The following is an 18,212-nucleotide window of genomic DNA, read 5'->3' on the forward strand; positions in this document are numbered from 1 at the left end:
AACATTATGAAAAGCATTTGTGAACTATTGATCCCATTTTGTTTTAGTTTAGGAAATTCAGTTGATATAAAATTATGACTTTCAAGCTATTTAAATCACATTTAATTGCTGTTTGTTTTTTAAGATAAAAACTGTCTGCAATATAATTTCATCTAATTTTATGTCTGCAACTGAAGATGTGATCTGAGGGTCTGCAATATGAAAATATAATACTATTTGTTTTATAAAATTGGATATTGTTTGCATAAGTTGAAAATTAGATGTCTATCATACATATCACAGTAGATAGAATTTATTTAACGTTTGTAGACTGTTAAAATAATTGGTGGTGATGTACGAACTTTGAAAGTGGGTGGTGGCGGACGATTGTGATAGGCGGTGAACGGTGGTGGTGGACGGCGGGTGGTGGACGATGGTGGTGGTGGGTGGTGAACGGTGGTGGTGGTCGGTGATGGTGGGTGGTGGACAGTTGTGGGTGGTGGACGGTGGGTAGTGGTAGTAGACGGTGGTTGTGGCCAACGGTGGGTGGTGATGATGGACGGTGGTGGTGGGTGGTGGTGGTGGCAGACGGTGGGTAGTGGTAGTATTGGACATTGGGTGTTGATAGGATGTGAAGAAGTATAAAATGTTGAACAATAGCTTATTTTTTAAGACCATAAAAACATTTTTCAGATATTTTTCTTCTAAAAAAAACAAACAGTCTTCAGAAGTTTATGTCTGCACGCCTGCAAACGTAAGCCCTCTACAGACCTTTTAAGCAAAAACAAACAGAACCTTAATAACCATATATTTCGATTTCAGTTATAATTAAGATAGTACGTGAGATAAGTTTTCAATCTTATTCCTTTCTAAGAAGGTGTGAGATTCGTGTCATAAGGCAAACTACATGACTAACGCAAACTACGATTTATAGGGTAGAAGATGAGAGATTCGTGTCATAAGGCAAACTACATGACTAACGCAAACTACGATTTATAGGGTGGTAGCACTTGTTTGGAACCGCGTGCCATAATTTTACAATGGTGAGTAAAAATTGCATAATGCCACGGCGTGCCATAATTTTACAATGGTGAGTAAAAAATGTATAATGGTGGCGAGGAATTTTTACATTTATACTCAAAAGTTAATTATTATTTTTCGAAGTTTGTGGATGATTGTGCCTAGAAGACAAATTTGACTCTTTAAACTATTAACAATATGCATTAAATAATGTACAATAAATATTAATAGTTGTATTACTTAAATTTAAGATATCATTGTGTGATTACTGATACATATAGATAACGATCTTTTTTGTCTTTGTCCATGCTTATTATATTTTGGTATTATTCTAAAGTTTGGACACATTTACCTCCAACCCGATAATGTACTACGGATGACTTGTCACACTTTTTAGACTTATGAACTTTTTGCATAACTCTCCTGTATATATACAATAAAAAAAATGTTCCGACTATAGAAAGGAAGGAGATTACCATATATGTCACATTTTTCTTCATCTCCACTCGTTTTCTCTATTAATTTCACTTTCCCTCTCCTCTTTATTATATTCATTCTCACCACATAAACACACACAACACTCTCAAAGCACCCACATGTTCAACAAAAAGAGTCATCAAACTGTGAGTTTTGTAAATGGCTTTCAATAAAACCTCAAACAAGCTTTCACAAGCAGCGGTTTTTAAGCAACTAGTGAAGAGGTGTTCAAGCTTGGGTAGAAAACAACACAAAAGCTACGAGGACGTCCCCAAAGGCCACTTTGTTGTGTACGTTGGCGAAAATCGAAGCCGATACATTATCCCTATATCCTTCTTGTCACGTCCCGAGTTCCAAAGGCTACTTCAGCAAGCCGAAGAAGAGTACGGTTTCGATCATGACATGGGCCTCACCATTCCTTGTGAGGAACATGTCTTTGAATCACTTACATCCATGCTTAGGTAGAAGCACGTACATGATGAGACAAGACAAACTATTTTCTTCCTTTTGCTTTTGTGTACTTCAGAAACACTAGAAAAAGTTGTCTGACTCAATGACATATCAAGAATGAGATGTTCAGGTTTATCAAGCAATATTATCCGCTTTACGCACGCAAAGTTCACATATTTGTTTATGGTTGTTGAGTCTAAACTTCCCAGAAGGTCATCCATCATGAGTTCTTACACTCAAATAAGTTTAAATGTTTAGTTTTTCTTTCATTCATAATCAGCGTGGCTAAAAAACGTCGTTGATATTTGACATAAGGTATTCTGTTATAAGTTTATAACATAGTCTCTCGTTTGGACATAATATAACAGTGTGAAATTTGGTATTCTGTATAAGTTTATAACATAGTCTCTCGTTTAGATATAATATAACAGTGTGAAATTTATTTAAAGTGTCGCAATCATGTTAATTATTTTCCATTTAAAATAATGTTAATTCTTAATAGTATTAACATAGAATTGGTTTGCTATCATAAAGATTGAATTTCATCAATTTGTGACTGTGGAAAGCATGTAGGAAAGATCTGGACGAAAACATTGAACTTACATTAAAGATCTATGTATGAGATCGAAGAGGTGACACTCATAATAAATTAGAAACGGATGAGGGCCTTGACATAAAGACAAAAATGGTGACAAGTTGATGGGGAGGATCATGCCGCTTCTACACGTATTTCCATATATTATTTCTGATTTATTTTAAACACAAAGCACAATATATACTCACTTGTAAAATACTAAAATTATTAATTCAGTCAACTATATAAAACTTAAAAACCAAAATTTTACATTTCTTTTAGTTAACCTATCTATCTATCTAAATGCCTAGTAAAAAATTCTAGATGTTGCGCGTCTCTCACCTCCTTTCAAGTCACTAGATTGTTTAATTTGTAATATGAGGTTTCTGACGTGTTTGATCCAGATAGTCTTTAAATGAGTTATAACATCTCATTTATTTGTGAAATACTTTCATAATCAAACAATAATTTTCATGGGTCATGCCGGAGAACCCTCAAACGGGTTATAACATCTCATTTATTTGCGAAACTCTTTCATCATCAAACCCTAATTTAATTTCTCTCTTCTACATATTCTCCATCACCGGTCTATCATCTCCATCATGGTTAACTTCCGATTACCACCCATTATTTTCAACCTCCCCTCTCAAGCATCAACCACCATCGTCACCTACATCAACCGCCCCCATTTCATATAAGACAAATATTTGTGCTCATGTTTGTTCGTTAAAAAAATCAACATGTTCGTGTTCGTTTATGTCCGTTCGTTAAAAATCTAAAAACCTACACATCTCAATTGAAAGAGCCCAATCATTAAAAAATATAACAAACATAACAAACTAATATATATATGTATTAAATCAAAACAAAACTACGTTAAAAATGAGACAAATCATTACAAAATATAAAATAGCAAAACGATTAAAAACAAATTTTAAATAAACACCCGTAACACGGGAAACTCAAACTAGTCAACTTATAAATTAAAGGTTACTCTCAAAAAAAAAAGTTATACATTCTATATTGGTTTTACTATTTTAACTTCATTAAAACTATATATAAAATGCACGTGTTGTGAAAATTAGGCGACATTTTTGTAAATGCAATGGTATAATCATGTGAAAGAAAATGGTATAAACTTTATTTTATTTAAGTTCAACATTAAACTTCGGGTAATTTAAGGGGTAATAAATTATTATGTTAAATGGCTTATTCTTTTCTATTTGAACGGCTGAAACCCCGCAACAATTGAGACACGAGTCTCTATCAAGTGAGCTAGCTCCACATTAGCAATAGCTTATCACTGTTACGTGTATTAGTGAATTACACACACTTTGAACACATAGATGCTCAGCATACATTAAAGTATATCGACACACCAATTTAACATAAAGACACACAAATTTAATATGTTGATTTGGTAACATAATAATTATGGATAACTTTAGCTTACAAGTATACAGCTTTGATATACAAATGCCCACATTTAACACATTATACACAAAGCATAAATACATTGATGTAGGTGTTTCCCACGTCAATTTTTTGGGATCAGTTGTTTTCACGTCAGTAGTAGTTGCTTGCTATCAGTGGCTTAAGCATCAGCCTTTTCGAGCTAGAACATTAGTTGTTTGTCACTGTTAATTAGTTGTTTCGAGATGGGACGTAGTTGTTTTGAGTTACTGTTTCCAATTTTTATGAATGGAATATGAGAGTTTCAGTCGACCTCTTAAATTTCATCTTAATAGTAATAAAGTTGTTTATTACAAGATTAAATGGCTTTTATGGGTGATTGCCTTGTTAGGTGCCTTGTTTATTGCAAGATTAAATGGTTAAAATGGGATTGATTTTTGTGTGATTATTAATGAGCTTGTTGGTTCAATTGTGGAGTACATAGAATATATCAGACACACATACTCGAGAAGCTTTAAGAAGATTTTGTTCTATAAAGTATAGAGTACTCAACTTCTTCATTCTACACTTCTATGCATTTCCTTTTCCTCGTCAGAAGAACACCACTTATATCCGGTAAACCCTGGGCGCATGAGTCATCTCCGGTAATATATACCACTTAGGTTGTAATACCATGTGAGACGTATGAGTTCTTCAAGGAGAGAGTTTAAATATGTTTTAAGGGATTCATGTCAAACACGAATTCTCTGCCACAACTATCAATGATAATTTGGAGTCTTGAGCATAGTTAAATAATCTGTTGAAATTTTCACAGAAGACAACATTTTGAATCATATAAGCTTATAAGGTTTATATTATTTACTGTCCATTTTGTATAAGGCTTTGTAGTAACATATTTTCCATGAATAATAATAACGATAATTTTAAGAGTTTAAAAAATAATTACAACTTTTAAAATATATGGTAGAATCCTTTTAAATATACTGTTAACTTTTAAACCAGCTTTCCTCCACAGTTTTTAAACGGTCATAATTTTTTCATATACTAATTCTTTTTAAAAAAAATAGACCATAAAAACAAACATTTTATTCTCTTAATCTGAGTATGGAATTTCTATAGTTTTTTTTAATTACAAATCTTTTTTTACGTGATTATCAGTGTTTGTGTTAACGAACAACTTTCTTGTGTGTGTTTAAATGTTATACTCTGATTATAGAAATGTTTATCTACAAGTTATGCTATGTGCTATGTGCAAAATTTTTACTTTTGCATATGAACGCATAAATATATGTAAAATATTTTTTTTTGCACATGGTATAACGCCTAGGTAAAATATATTTTCTTTTTAATTTCATTTTTGTGTTTATGTAATGATAATAACATATATTATATTGTGTTAGAAAAATCTAAGAAAAAAACTAATTGTTACATTGGTTTTCAAGAGTTTTCTCAAATCAAGAGCGTTTTCAAATTATAATTTTTACATTAAAATAGAAGGCAAACGAGCAACATGCTGCGTGGTTAACCTTTTTTACTAACTACATAACATCATATGCAAGGAAACCGAAAGTATAAATACATGGCCCGATAGACTCGAATTAGTAGCTCCATAGTCTTAGACACAAGGAAACCAAAAATATCAATTGCAAATGGTATAATACGTGTTGGTTGTTAAAACACAATTTCTCATGTTTTATCATTTTGCATTAAACAACTTTTAATGTAGTCTTGCCCACCTTGAAAACACTATTCTCAAAGCCCATAAGAGGGGAACGCCCCTCATAGATCCACACAGGTATGTTTCTCTAGTATCCATCCAAAGACCAAAATGGCAATTGGTCTAAATGTTGATCTTCCTTTCAACGGGCCAGTCAAGAAATTCAGAGGTGATTCTTTCTTCACAGAAATCCCGGTACTCTTGAATATGGCAAAAAGAAGGCCCCTAACCAAATCATGTCAGTACTGGAACCCCAAAAGCTCTTAAAAAATGTACAGTGTGTTCCCCAAAAAAGTCCAAACACGTCTTACGACAAACAAAACATATCTTATCAACCTAAAATAGGATAATCATGAGGCGATATTTGAGGATAGTATAATACTCCACCAATAGATATATGGAGGCCCATGCATAAAGATAGCAAAAAGAAATTCTTAAGCATTCATGTAGTGCTCGTAAATTAATTATTTATACGAAGAATGGTCATATAACCAGAAAGAAATGGGTATATTAAAAGAGACATTGATGTATGTGGTTTTATAATTGTCACTTATCATTTTGAGGATGCTTCCTACGTTTCTGTGCTAAGGATGTCTTATTTATTCATTTACCTTCTTCAATTTGCAATACTCGATAATTTCATACTTTTTATTATTACGTGTTTTTTTTTGTGATTGTATTATATCTCAGTATCTTAGTGGAGTATGGCTTCAATATAACTTACTAAGAGAGTTGACCTCAACGAGGCAATATGTGTTTCTGCAATTTGCTCATACTTGATAGGGCCGTTTATTCGTAATTTTCTAACTTCAACGGATAACTGGACACTGGTAGATGGTTTCATAACTATGAGTTGTGATGTTTTTTCTGACAAATTGCCGACAACCTTTTTACCGATGGATTACCTAAAGTTGCTATGGTCATTGATGGTTGGGTAAAATTTAGTTAGTTTTATATAATAATTAGTTATATTTAGGTTAATAAATAAATGAACATTGGTACTTCAATCATTGTTATGTGTTTTCAGGACATAGGAACTTAAGGAGCTTAAACGAGCTAATTCAGAGCTATCCATATGAAGATTAAGCAAGCCTCGAGAAGATGGAAGTATGGAGAAACATATATGGAGGGTTAAGAAGGATTCAGGAAAGGATTGGAAGAGAAACCTGAAGCCAAAGTGAAAACTGAACAAGATGGGTTACCAGGAAAGTGTCTTTTAGTAAAACGGGCATATCTCGGCCTAGAAAATGAGTTACGGAATCCATAATATATGAATTTTATGTTTCTCAACGAGAAGAATCTGAATTTGAAGTCAGTTGCATCTTCGCGTATCGCGGAGATGCAGGACATGCAACTTCGCGATACATGAAGATGCTTAAAGTCGGCTAAAGTTAGGTTTTTCACTATATAAACGATTTTTTGACCCTTTTCGGCATATTACGACGTCCAGAGGCAGAAGAGGTGTTATAGGGCGACTTTCAGCCATCCCGAAGCTTCCGGTTCCATCATTGATCATATGTTCATCAAGATAAGTGCTTTAACGATTATGTCGATGTCCGGCTAGTCGTGTGTGTTCGTTCTAGGCTAAGGTTTTGTGTGAAGTACTGTTTTGATCAAATTCTAATGCTTAATGAATATAGCTGGATTGATTTTATATGAATTTGTCTTTCTTAACTAGTTATTTGGTTGATTAAAGTTCATGTTTGCGATTATTGATTTGTGTAACGTTTGTTTGGTTGTTCATCAACATTTAGGGTTTAAGCTCTTGTGTCATTAAACTAAAATCATCAAACCCTATCATTGAGTTAGTTGTCCTAGACATAGAATTGACAATTGTGGAGTCCTGGTTCATTTGTGTCAACAATTCGGTTAGGGTATCGTTCGTCATCATAAATAAAACCATAGGACTAGCAATTATTATAACACCAAAGATGAGAGAATCTGTTATTAACGTATGGAACACATAACCCGAACCTAGAATGAATGCTTTTTATTAATATTGTTTACAAAGTTTTTCTAAGTAATCGTTTAGTCTAATTAAATCTTTTCTAAAAACCGCTTGACATCGTCTGTCCGCTTAGGTTCAATAATTAGTTATAAATTAAATAAACTTGCACTTTCCTTGAGTCCCTATGGAGACGACCTTACTTACCCGTACTAGTTATAGGCATTTAAGTCTTTAATTAATTGTTTTTGAGTAGACCGCGACAGCCTACGTCAAAATGGTTGTATATAGTTTAGGGCGCCATTTTGGCGTAGGCTGAACCAGGACGGCAACCAAGAAACCGCAGGCCACGAAGAAGACCAAAAACATTTTGATCGATGTCAAAAGGTCAATAAAAACATTTATAAATATTACCTTTACTAGCTAGGGCAAGTAAGGTGTCGAATCCACAGGGAATCAGTGAAAAGTGCTAATCAAGTTCAATACTTAGTAACTAACTGTGCTAGGTGGACAGACGATGTCAAGCAGATTAAATATTGATTTAGTTGTAAAACAATTAAAAGAAAAGTAACAAAACTCCAGGTTTCAGGTTGTGAAGCAACTAGACCAATTGATTAAACTTATTTGGAAAACTCGTTTTCTTACACCTATAATCAAAAGACTAGATATTTGACCTCGCTGATCGTTAGAACTTAATCCGAACAATTGGCTTAGTTGAATAATAACCTAATTGATTACCAGTTTTAAGGTTTGATAAATGTAAGTGAATTAATGGCTAGAGATAAACGGGTCAATGACTCTAAGAACCTAATCCTAAAAGTTGATGACCACAAACCAATTAACTGATAATATCACAAAACATTCAATTACGAAAAACTGTTGAATGCACAAACAATCCCATATTAAGGTTCAAAATACCAAAAAGTCTTGCTTACAAACACAACCCTACTCCCGGAGATGGTCACAGAAGCTTTAGCCTTGCATCTTCATCTTGAATAGTTTGATTATGGTGTGGAAGGATAAAAGCATGGATGATTGTGGTGATTGGTAGGTGTTAGGTTGGTGGAAAATGGCTTCCTAATACCCCAAAACGGCTGGGAGAAGTCTTGTTGATAATTCCTTTGATAAGTACCACCATGATTATAATATTGAGGGACTTCTTCGTATATCGGTTGGGGGTACTCATCATAATAGTAGTTTTCCTCATCTTGGTAACTTATAAAAGTTGGCGTCTCAGGTCCACCACTATCATACTCATCAGCTGACTCGTAATACCCATGATCGTTAGGTGGAGGCGGTGAATAATTTTGGTATTGATTGTTACGACCTTGCTGATTGAAGTTCCGTTGGTTATAATTATCTGACTTGCAGTAGCCTTGAAGGTTTGGTGAAGGTGGTTCATGATATGAAAATGGAGGGTACGAATCGTCATCCTCCACGACCATATATCCTTCAACTGGGTCATCAACTTCACGTCATCTTGAGTTACCTGCACACATGAGACACACAAATACCTCACGTAAAATCAAACAAATAAATGTAAAAAAACAAAAACCAAATTAATAAACTAAATTAGCACTTTGCGCGTTGATTCCCCGGCAACGGCGCCATTTTGACGTAGGCTGTCGCGGTTTACTCAAAAACAATTAATTAAAGACTTAAATGCATATAACTATTACGGGTAACTAAGGTAGTCTCCACAGGGACTCAAGGAAAGTGCAAGTTTATTTAATTTATAACTAATTATTTAACCTAAGCGGACAGACGATGTCAAGCGGTTTTTAGAAAAGATTTAATTACGATTACTTAGAAACACTTTGTAAACAATATTAATAAAAATCATTCATTCTAGGTTCGGGTTATGTGTTCCATACGTTAATCACAGATTCTCTCGTCTTTGGTGTTATAATAATTGATAGTCCTATGGTTTGATTTATGATGACAAACGATACCCTAACCGAATTGTTGACACAAATGAACCCGGACTCCACAATTGTCAATTCTTTGTCTAGGACAACTAACTCAATGATAAGGTTTGATGATTTTAGTTCAATGACACAGGAGCTTAAACCCTAAATGTTGATTAACAACCAAACAAACGTTACTCAAATCAATAATCGCAAACACGAACTTTAATAAACCAAATAACTAGTTAAGCAAGACAAATTCATATAAAATCAATCAAGCTATATTCATTAAGCATTAGAATCTGATCAAAACAGTACTTCACACAAAACCTTAGCCTACAACGAACACACACGACTAGCCGGACATCGACATAATCGTTAAAGCACTTATCTTGATGAACATATGATAAATGATGGAACCGGAAGCTTCTGGATGGCTGAAAGTCGCCCTAAACTATGCACAACCATGTGTACCACAACAACCACCACGTAACCAAACACCTGAACCAGGACGGCAACCAAGAAACACCAGGCCATGAAGAAGACCAATTATGCAAGAACCACAGGTTCCTGAGTATGAGTTTGATGATGGGGTCCCGCGAGCATTTGTTCCACCACCAGTTCGGGGGGTTCAAAGCCATTTCATCCCACAAGTGGCCACGAACCCATTACCCATCATTATTCCGGTCAGAGAGGGGAGAACTTTTTCAGTGAGGCAAAGCAGCTTAACCGAAATGCCCACGTTCTTTGGGAAAGCCACAGAGGAACCATATCTGCATTTGAGTGAGTTTAACTCGATCTGTGCTACCATCTCAAGCCAAGGGTTTAGTACAGATGATGTAAAATTGGTGGTGTTCCAGTATAGTTTGAAGGATGCAGTAAAATAGTGGTTTTTATCTTTGCATTCAACTAGCATTTACATGTGGCAAGATTTGGCTCAGCAGTTTTTAGATGAATATTATACGCCACAAAAAACTTCAGAGGCCCGCACTGCTATCAGAAACTATCAATAACGAATGGGCGAATCGTTTCACAAGATTTAAGTTGTTGTTGAGAACATGTCCGCATCATGGAATAGCCTTGTGGGAATTAATTAAAGCGTTCCATGATGGGTTGTCAACTGATGATGTGTGAGATCTTCAATCCACCACTAGCGGATCTTTTCTAATGAATGATGAAAATGTGGATTGGGGGCATCTCGAAAGACATGCTATGAATTCTAAGAGATAATCACAATCGAACAGAATGATAAAGAGGTCAGTGGTGAAAGCAGTTGACGGTAGGGGTTCAGATGATCGGATGGAAAGGTTGGAAAAGAAGCTGGATCAGTTAATGGTTGCTGTTACAAAAGATAAAGGGAAATCGGGAAAGTCGTATCCAGTTTGTGAAGGTTGTGGTGAACTAGGTCATACTGTGGCAAATTGTGAAGTCGTAAAGGATGACGAAGAAGAGGACGAAGAGGAGGTTAATTTTGTTTAAGGGGAGAAAAGGTACAACAACAATGGCAATTTAAACTCAAATCCCTATCACCCGGGGCTTCAAAATCACCCTAATTTCAGCTATGGAAACCCGAACACTCAACAGAACCCGAACTTTCAGGGCAGCTCTCAGAAAATAGGATATCAATTGAATCAGAGACAGTATGGGAACAGTGCAGGTAATGGTCAGAGCGGGTATAATCAGAGAGACTTTGGGGGGTACAATAAAGGTTATCAAGAGAGTCATCAACAAGGCCAAGGAACTTCTGGGGGTAATAAAGAAGAGTCACTCAAGGACGTCATGGATTTTCTGAAGCAAATGAAGGCTGATCGGGAGGCTCAAAATAAAAGTGTGAATCAGATATTAGAGCTCCAGGAAAATGCGAATGCCTAGAGGGATAAACAGGTGAGTCAGCTCGCGGAAGAAGTGGCGAGTTTGAAAAGAAATCCTTCAAAGCTACCGAGTGATACCTTGAAGAACCCAAGTCATCAAAGCATCAGTTCATTCAACTCCAAAAATACACACGTTAGTGCCATAACCATTGAAGATAATGTGGAGAATGACACGGTTGAAGAATTTGAAACGGGGGCACCACTCATCCCCATTCAGATTGGGGAATTCAAGACTACCAAGGCACTTGTTGATTATGGTGCGACTGTAAGTGTTCTACCGGGGTGTGTGTATGACCAGTTTGAGTTTGGACCTTTACAAGAAGTTGATACCACCTTGGTGTTAGCTGATTTCACTCAAAGACAGCCCCGAGGGAAGTTGGTTGGTGTTGCGGTAAAGGTTGGTGATTTTTACTATCCTGGAGACTTTCTTGTTCTTGATTATGTACCAGCAAAGAATGAAGAAGAACCTCGAGTGATATTGGGGAGACCGTTTTTGGCAACATCAAATGCTCAAATCAACTACCGAGACGGAACTGTGTGCGTGACCTTTGGTAACCGTAAGTTAGTTCTAAATATATTTTCAAATTCATTTGATTATTCTTTTGAAAACAAATATTCTAGGTCAGGTGCTACTAACAGGTTTCTTCCTCATGTAAGCGAGGATGACACCAAAGAAGAGGGTTTTGTGTTTGATAGGTCGAAGCGGGAGAGAGAGAAAGAGGAGCTGAATGCGGTAGAGATTCAGAGTGGGGAGTTGGCTACTTCATGTGATGATATCAAGACTTCAAGGAAAAAGGTGGGAAATAATGAGACGGGTGGAACGAGTAAGAAGAAACCGCCAAAGAAGGAGAAGGTAAAGAAGCCACCGGGGCTTGAGAATGAACAAAGAAGGTTGGCTTATTTTGGGCCAAGGTGGAATGCTATAGATAATTTACGACTCTGTTGGAGAAGTAAGAAGAATGAAGCGGATGAAGGTAAGCACTCCGTTAGACCACCATAATCGTCAAATGAGGTAACGGTCTGGCTGAAGACCTTATCAAAAACTTAACGCTGATCGGGAGGCAACCCGATCTTTTATTTTATTTTGTTTTGTTTTTCTTTATTTTCGTTTTTCCTTTTGCGTGCTACTTTTTGTTTGTGTTTAGCAGTCATACTAAACCCTAAGTGTGGGGAAGTTCATGGTGGTCTAGTCATGATTCGGTGGAGCATATATTGTCACATCAAAGTTCAAGGAGTTCGGTTCAAGTTTGCAACAGTAGTTATCAGCAGGACCCGTTTGACAAAAGAGATTCGAATCAGATGCATGTGTCTCTTTCCTTTACTTTGGTTTTTAAAATTTTTAAGTTCTCATGTACTACACTCAATATTTAACAGTAAATTACATTGGGGACAATGTAAAGTTTAAGTGTGGGGATGCGGGATGGGAGTTGAAAAAGTGAAAAACGCTAAAAACGTCCCGAATTAAAATTTTTTTTTACAAAAACAATGGAAAATGATAGAAAAACTAGAACTGTTGTAAAAATTTATATAAATATAAAAATAATAATAATAATAATAATAATAATAATAATAATAAAAGAACAGTAACACGCTTAATTTATGATGTGTCGGCAGGCTCAGCCTTTAAGAATGAAAGGACAGTTTGGTTGTTGACCTAATCGAACATTTAATCGCTTGATCTTAGTGGGAAACACCATTGGGTTTTGTTTGTTTAGCTAAGCCTGTGTAAGGACTGGGATGAAAGGTCGGGTCATACTCAAACCTTTTTGTTAGATTTGATCACCAAAAGAAAATTTTAAAATATGAATAGACTACTGAATGATGCTTGGATAGTCTTAACGTTAGAGTATGTTAGATGGCTTGTGATATAAACATAACGAAAATGCTTCTAGTTTAAGTGGTTAACGCTTCATAGGTGTATGGTTTTATAACCTTAAATCCTGTATTGATGGGATGCTCTAGGGTTCGGAGGCCATAGGTCTTTATGCGGTATATCATCTGGGTATTCATATCTCCTAAGTGGATTTATGAATATTAAAAGATCTCAAAGAGCAAACCCGCAGTTTATCTGCCAAATATAAGTCATTAAACATGATCATTACGTGCTTTTAAAGTACAATTACACTACTGACTTAATCATCAACGCTGTTAGTCATATGGGGTCCCCGTGCTCGCGTCTCATTACCATTAAGAAACTGACCACACGAAACACGTCATATGTAAGCCCTACAGATGAATTCGCGCATACTCACCTATGGAGATGGACTTTGGGGTATTGCTTGATAACGGGGGTATAGCATGTAGTGGGGGCTATTTACTAGTTGGTTACCTAATTGCAACTTAATCATATCTAATGGCCATTTTGGTAGACTATAATACTTAAGTTTGGGTTTTGGTTCGATAAAAATATCCAAGATTGTCTTAGCTATTACATATGGGCTTAAAAGTTGTACACATGTGCAAAATTTTGATCGTCTAATCTTAAGGTTTAAGTCAAGTTGGGGTGGTCTGGTTCAGTAAAACTATAATGAAGCATGGTAAGGCGGCTTCAGGGCTTTGAGGTGTGGGTTCCATTTTAATCATATGAATTAATAAAACTGTCGCACCTTATTTTTCCCGGTAAGTATTAAGGTGTGGGTCGCAATCATGGTTTTTTGTGTTCTTTGTGCTTAATTAAGATAATCTGTGAAGTATTTTGAAAATGACTTCTGATTCTGATTCCATTGCAAAATCTTTTTTGGGACGAAAAAGGATAAGTGTGGGGATGTGATGGTTGGTTAAAGTTAGTTAGTTTTATATATTAATTAGTTATATTTAGGTTAATAAATGGATGAACATTGGTACTTCAATCATTGCTATGTGTTTTCAGGACATAGGAACTTAAGGAGCTTAAACGAGCTAACTCAGAGCTATCCAGATGAAGATTAAGCAATGCTCGAGAAGATGGAAGTATGGAGAAACATATATGGAGGGTTAAGAAGGATTCGGGAAAGGATTGGAAGAGAAACCTGAAGCCAAAGTGAAAACTGAACAAGATGGGTTACCAGGAAAGTGTCTTTTAGTAAAACGGGCATATCTCGGCCTAGAAAATGAGTTACGGAATCCATAACATATGAATTTTATGTTTCTCAACGAGAAGAATCTGAATTTGAAGTCAGTTGCATCTTCGCGTATCGCGGAGATGCAGGACATGCAACTTCGCGATACGCGAAGATGCTTAAAGTCGGCTAAAGTTAGGTTTTTCACTATATAAACGATTTTTCGACCCTTTTCGGCATATTACGACTTCCAGAGGCAGAAGAGGTGTTCTAGAGCGACTTTCAGCCATCCCGAAGCTTCCGGTTCCATCATTGATCATATGTTCATCAAGATAAGTGCTTTAACGATTATGTCGACGTCCGGCTAGTCGTGTGTGTTCGTTCTAGGCTAAGGTTTTGTGTGAAGTATTGTTTTGATCAGATTCTAATGCTTAATGAATATAGCTGGATTGATTTTATATGAATTTGTCTTTCTTAACTAGTTATTTGGTTGATTAAAGTTCATGTTTGCGATTATTGATCTGTTATTAACGTATGGAACACATAACCCGAACCTAGAATGAATGCTTTTTATTAATATTGTTTACAAAGTTTTTCTAAGAAATCGTTTAGTCTAATTAAATCTTTTCTAAAAACCGCTTGACATCGTCTGTCCGCTTAGGTTAAATAATTAGTTATAAATTAAATAAACTTGCACTTTCCTTGAATCCCTGTGGAAACGACCTTACTTACCCGTACTAGTTATAGGCATTTAAGTCTTTAATTAATTGTTTTTAAGTAGACCGCGACAGCCTACGTCAGTCATTCATCGACGAATATTTATTGGAAATCCGTCGATAAGTTTGATTTTTATTAAAAAAGTAATATTAATTATATTTTTTTATTTCCCAAAGGAAATTATGTAATAACTTCAGTAAATAAAAAGTTACAAATTTCAATATTGACTTACTAGTTTTTATCCCCCGTATTACGGGGGTTGTTTAAAATTTTCATTTCTAATATTGTGAATGTATTTTTTTGGATTTATAGTTTATTTATTGTAAGAAGTTAATAATATACTTGAACTTATTTTGATTAATTTATGTTGGGTTATGTTCGTCTTTTTTAATAAAACGTTGAATGATATCTACTTAATTTTAATATTTATTCGTTTATGTTCGTTTGTTATAATTTAGATATCATTTTGTGAAACTTTTCATTTAAGTTATACTTAAAAGAAAAAAGAATCGCTAATGTAACTAAATCCATATTGAGAAACTAAATTACGGTTTGATTACGGGGTTTGTTTTATATTTTATGTTTCTAATATTTATATAATTTTTTGTACTTTAATTTTTTTTATTGTAAAGAAATTGATAATATACTTAGGTTTTGATGATGAAAAGGTTTCACAAATAAATGAGATGCTATAACCCGTTTTAAAGCAATCTGGGTTTGATGAGACCCATGACCCACTTATTTTTTTTACTATAAAATTGTTTCATAATTATAAATAATATCTTTTTTATAAAAAAAATTTAATCGGATATTAATTTTTAATATATCCTTATTTTATAAGATTTTCATATCAAATATTTAATGAGATTAATTTTTAATATAATGAGATGTTATAACCCATTTTATGGCTATCTGGGTTTGGTGAGACTCATATCCATGAATTCGAGTTAAATGCATAAGAAACTAGTTTTTACAAATAAAGCAATCTAATGGCTTGAGACAAAACAGGAAGGTTTCATTTATATATTTACTAGATTTTATCCCCCGTATTACGGGGGTTGTTTTACATTATTCGTTTTCAGCATTTATATATGTATATTTGGATTTTAATTTTATTTATTGTAAGAAAGTTAATAATTAATATACTTGGTGTTTGATGATAAAATGGTTTCACAAATAAATGATATGTTATAATCCGGTTTAAAAGCTATCTGGGTTTGGTGATACCCATTACCATTTATTTTCTTTATTATAAAATTGTTTCTTAATTATAAATAATATATTTTTTTAAATAAAATATGATATTAATTTTTAGTATATCCTTATTTTATAGGATTTTCATATCAAATATTTGATGAGATTAATTTTTAATATAATGAGATGTTATAACCCGTCTAAGAGCTATATGGGTTTGGTGAGACCTTTACCCGTGAATTCGAGTCAAATCCGTGAGAAGCCTTCATTTACAAATAAAACAATCTGATGGCTTGAGAGAATGGTTGTTTTACATTTTTTGTTTTTTAATATTTACTTTTTGTATTTTAATTATTTTATTATAAAAAAGTTAACAATACACTTGGGGTTTGATGATGAGAGGGTTTCATAAAAAAATGATATGTTATAACCCGTTTAAAAGCTATCTGGATTTGGTGACCCATGACCCGCTTATGTTTTTTAATATAAAATTTTTTATTAATTATAAATAATATCTTTTTCTTTTTAAATTGGATATTAAATTTTAGTATATCCCTATTTTATAGGATTTTCCTATCAAATAATTGGTAAGATTAATTTTTTATTTAATGAGATGTTATAACCCGTTTAAGAGCTATCTGGTTTTGGTAATACTCATAATCATGAATTTGAGTTAAATCAATGAGAGGTCTTCATTTAAAAATCATGCAATCTGGTGGCTTCCATAAAATGGGGAAGCGACCACATCGCGACACGTAGGATTTTAGGGTTTTCATTAATATATATTATAGATTATAGATAAATAAGATTTAAAACAAATAAATAACAATTACAAACTATTTAGCTAGAAGGCGCGGGATGTGTTATTACTTAAGTTGAGCTCGAGTTCAATACATATCTCCTAATCATGTAACTAGCAAGATCAATATTTTGGTTTAAGAAGCATTTAAAGTATAAATTTATAGACAATTAAATAGCAATGGTGTGTAAGTTGTTGCTACTTATACCAAGAGATTATAATTTCCCCGCCAATATGTTCTTTTTTTCAATGAACAGAAATGGTTTATGCAAAGCTTTAGCAAAAAAGGTCGTAGTTAAGGACATCTTTTTAGTGTGATGACAAGTTCACATGTGTGTTTTTTACTACCATTATACAATTGTGTATGCAAATTTATATGATACAAATTAGAATCAGTTTCAAATACGTAAATACGTAATGGTGCAAACCCAAGTTACATTTAACCATTCTATTTTAGGCTCAACCAACAAAAACCATTCACCATTCAGAGTGATTGCAGCCTTTCTAACCTTCATCCATGTTTGTCATTGATACAATATTTAACAATGGTAACAATTTTACCACCGGATTAATTTAACTAATTACTCAACTAAAATGGTTAATGTGCATCATGTGACCCATACAAATATTAAAAGGTTATAAGGTGACTAATTGTTAATGTGAGACTAGCCCACTTGGTAGAGGCTCTTGCCTCTAAGATAGGAGGTCTTGAATTCAAGTTTGGACATAAGATGTATTATTTGGAGTAGTGTACGAGTAGGAGCAAGATAGATTTACTAAAACAAAAAAAAAAATATATGGTGACTATATACCATACAACCTGATTTTGCACCTCGGGTATGATAAGGTAGTAGAGCTAATTTCAAACAATCAGGCTCTATTTCAAATATTTTATTTTTAAAAAAGTATCTGATTTAATTTCCACAACTTCGTAACGATCATGATTATATAAAAAAATAACTTAATATAATAAGTTTCTTTCTTTTTCTAAAAAAAATCAGTTGTTTTAAAAAAAAAAGTTAACTTCTATAAATTTACTAGAACTCGCTTGTTTGGTAAAAAAAATAATTGGGTTCTATTACATTTTACTTTATTTATATGTAACAGAAAC

At 34.1% G+C, this 18,212-nt stretch overlaps 1 pseudogene; it reads left to right on the top strand.

Annotated features, from left to right (window-relative positions):
- Positions 1-1,635: 1,635 nt before the first annotated feature.
- On the top strand, positions 1,636-1,941 carry LOC143621820 (protein SMALL AUXIN UP-REGULATED RNA 51 pseudogene; annotated as a pseudogene).
- Positions 1,942-18,212: the final 16,271 nt, after the last annotated feature.

Source organism: Bidens hawaiensis, unplaced genomic scaffold (genome assembly GCF_021521415.1).
Source record: "Bidens hawaiensis isolate Kalapana, Puna unplaced genomic scaffold, B.hawaiensis_p1.1 tig00002977_1, whole genome shotgun sequence".
Lineage (NCBI taxonomy): Eukaryota > Viridiplantae > Streptophyta > Magnoliopsida > Asterales > Asteraceae > Bidens > Bidens hawaiensis.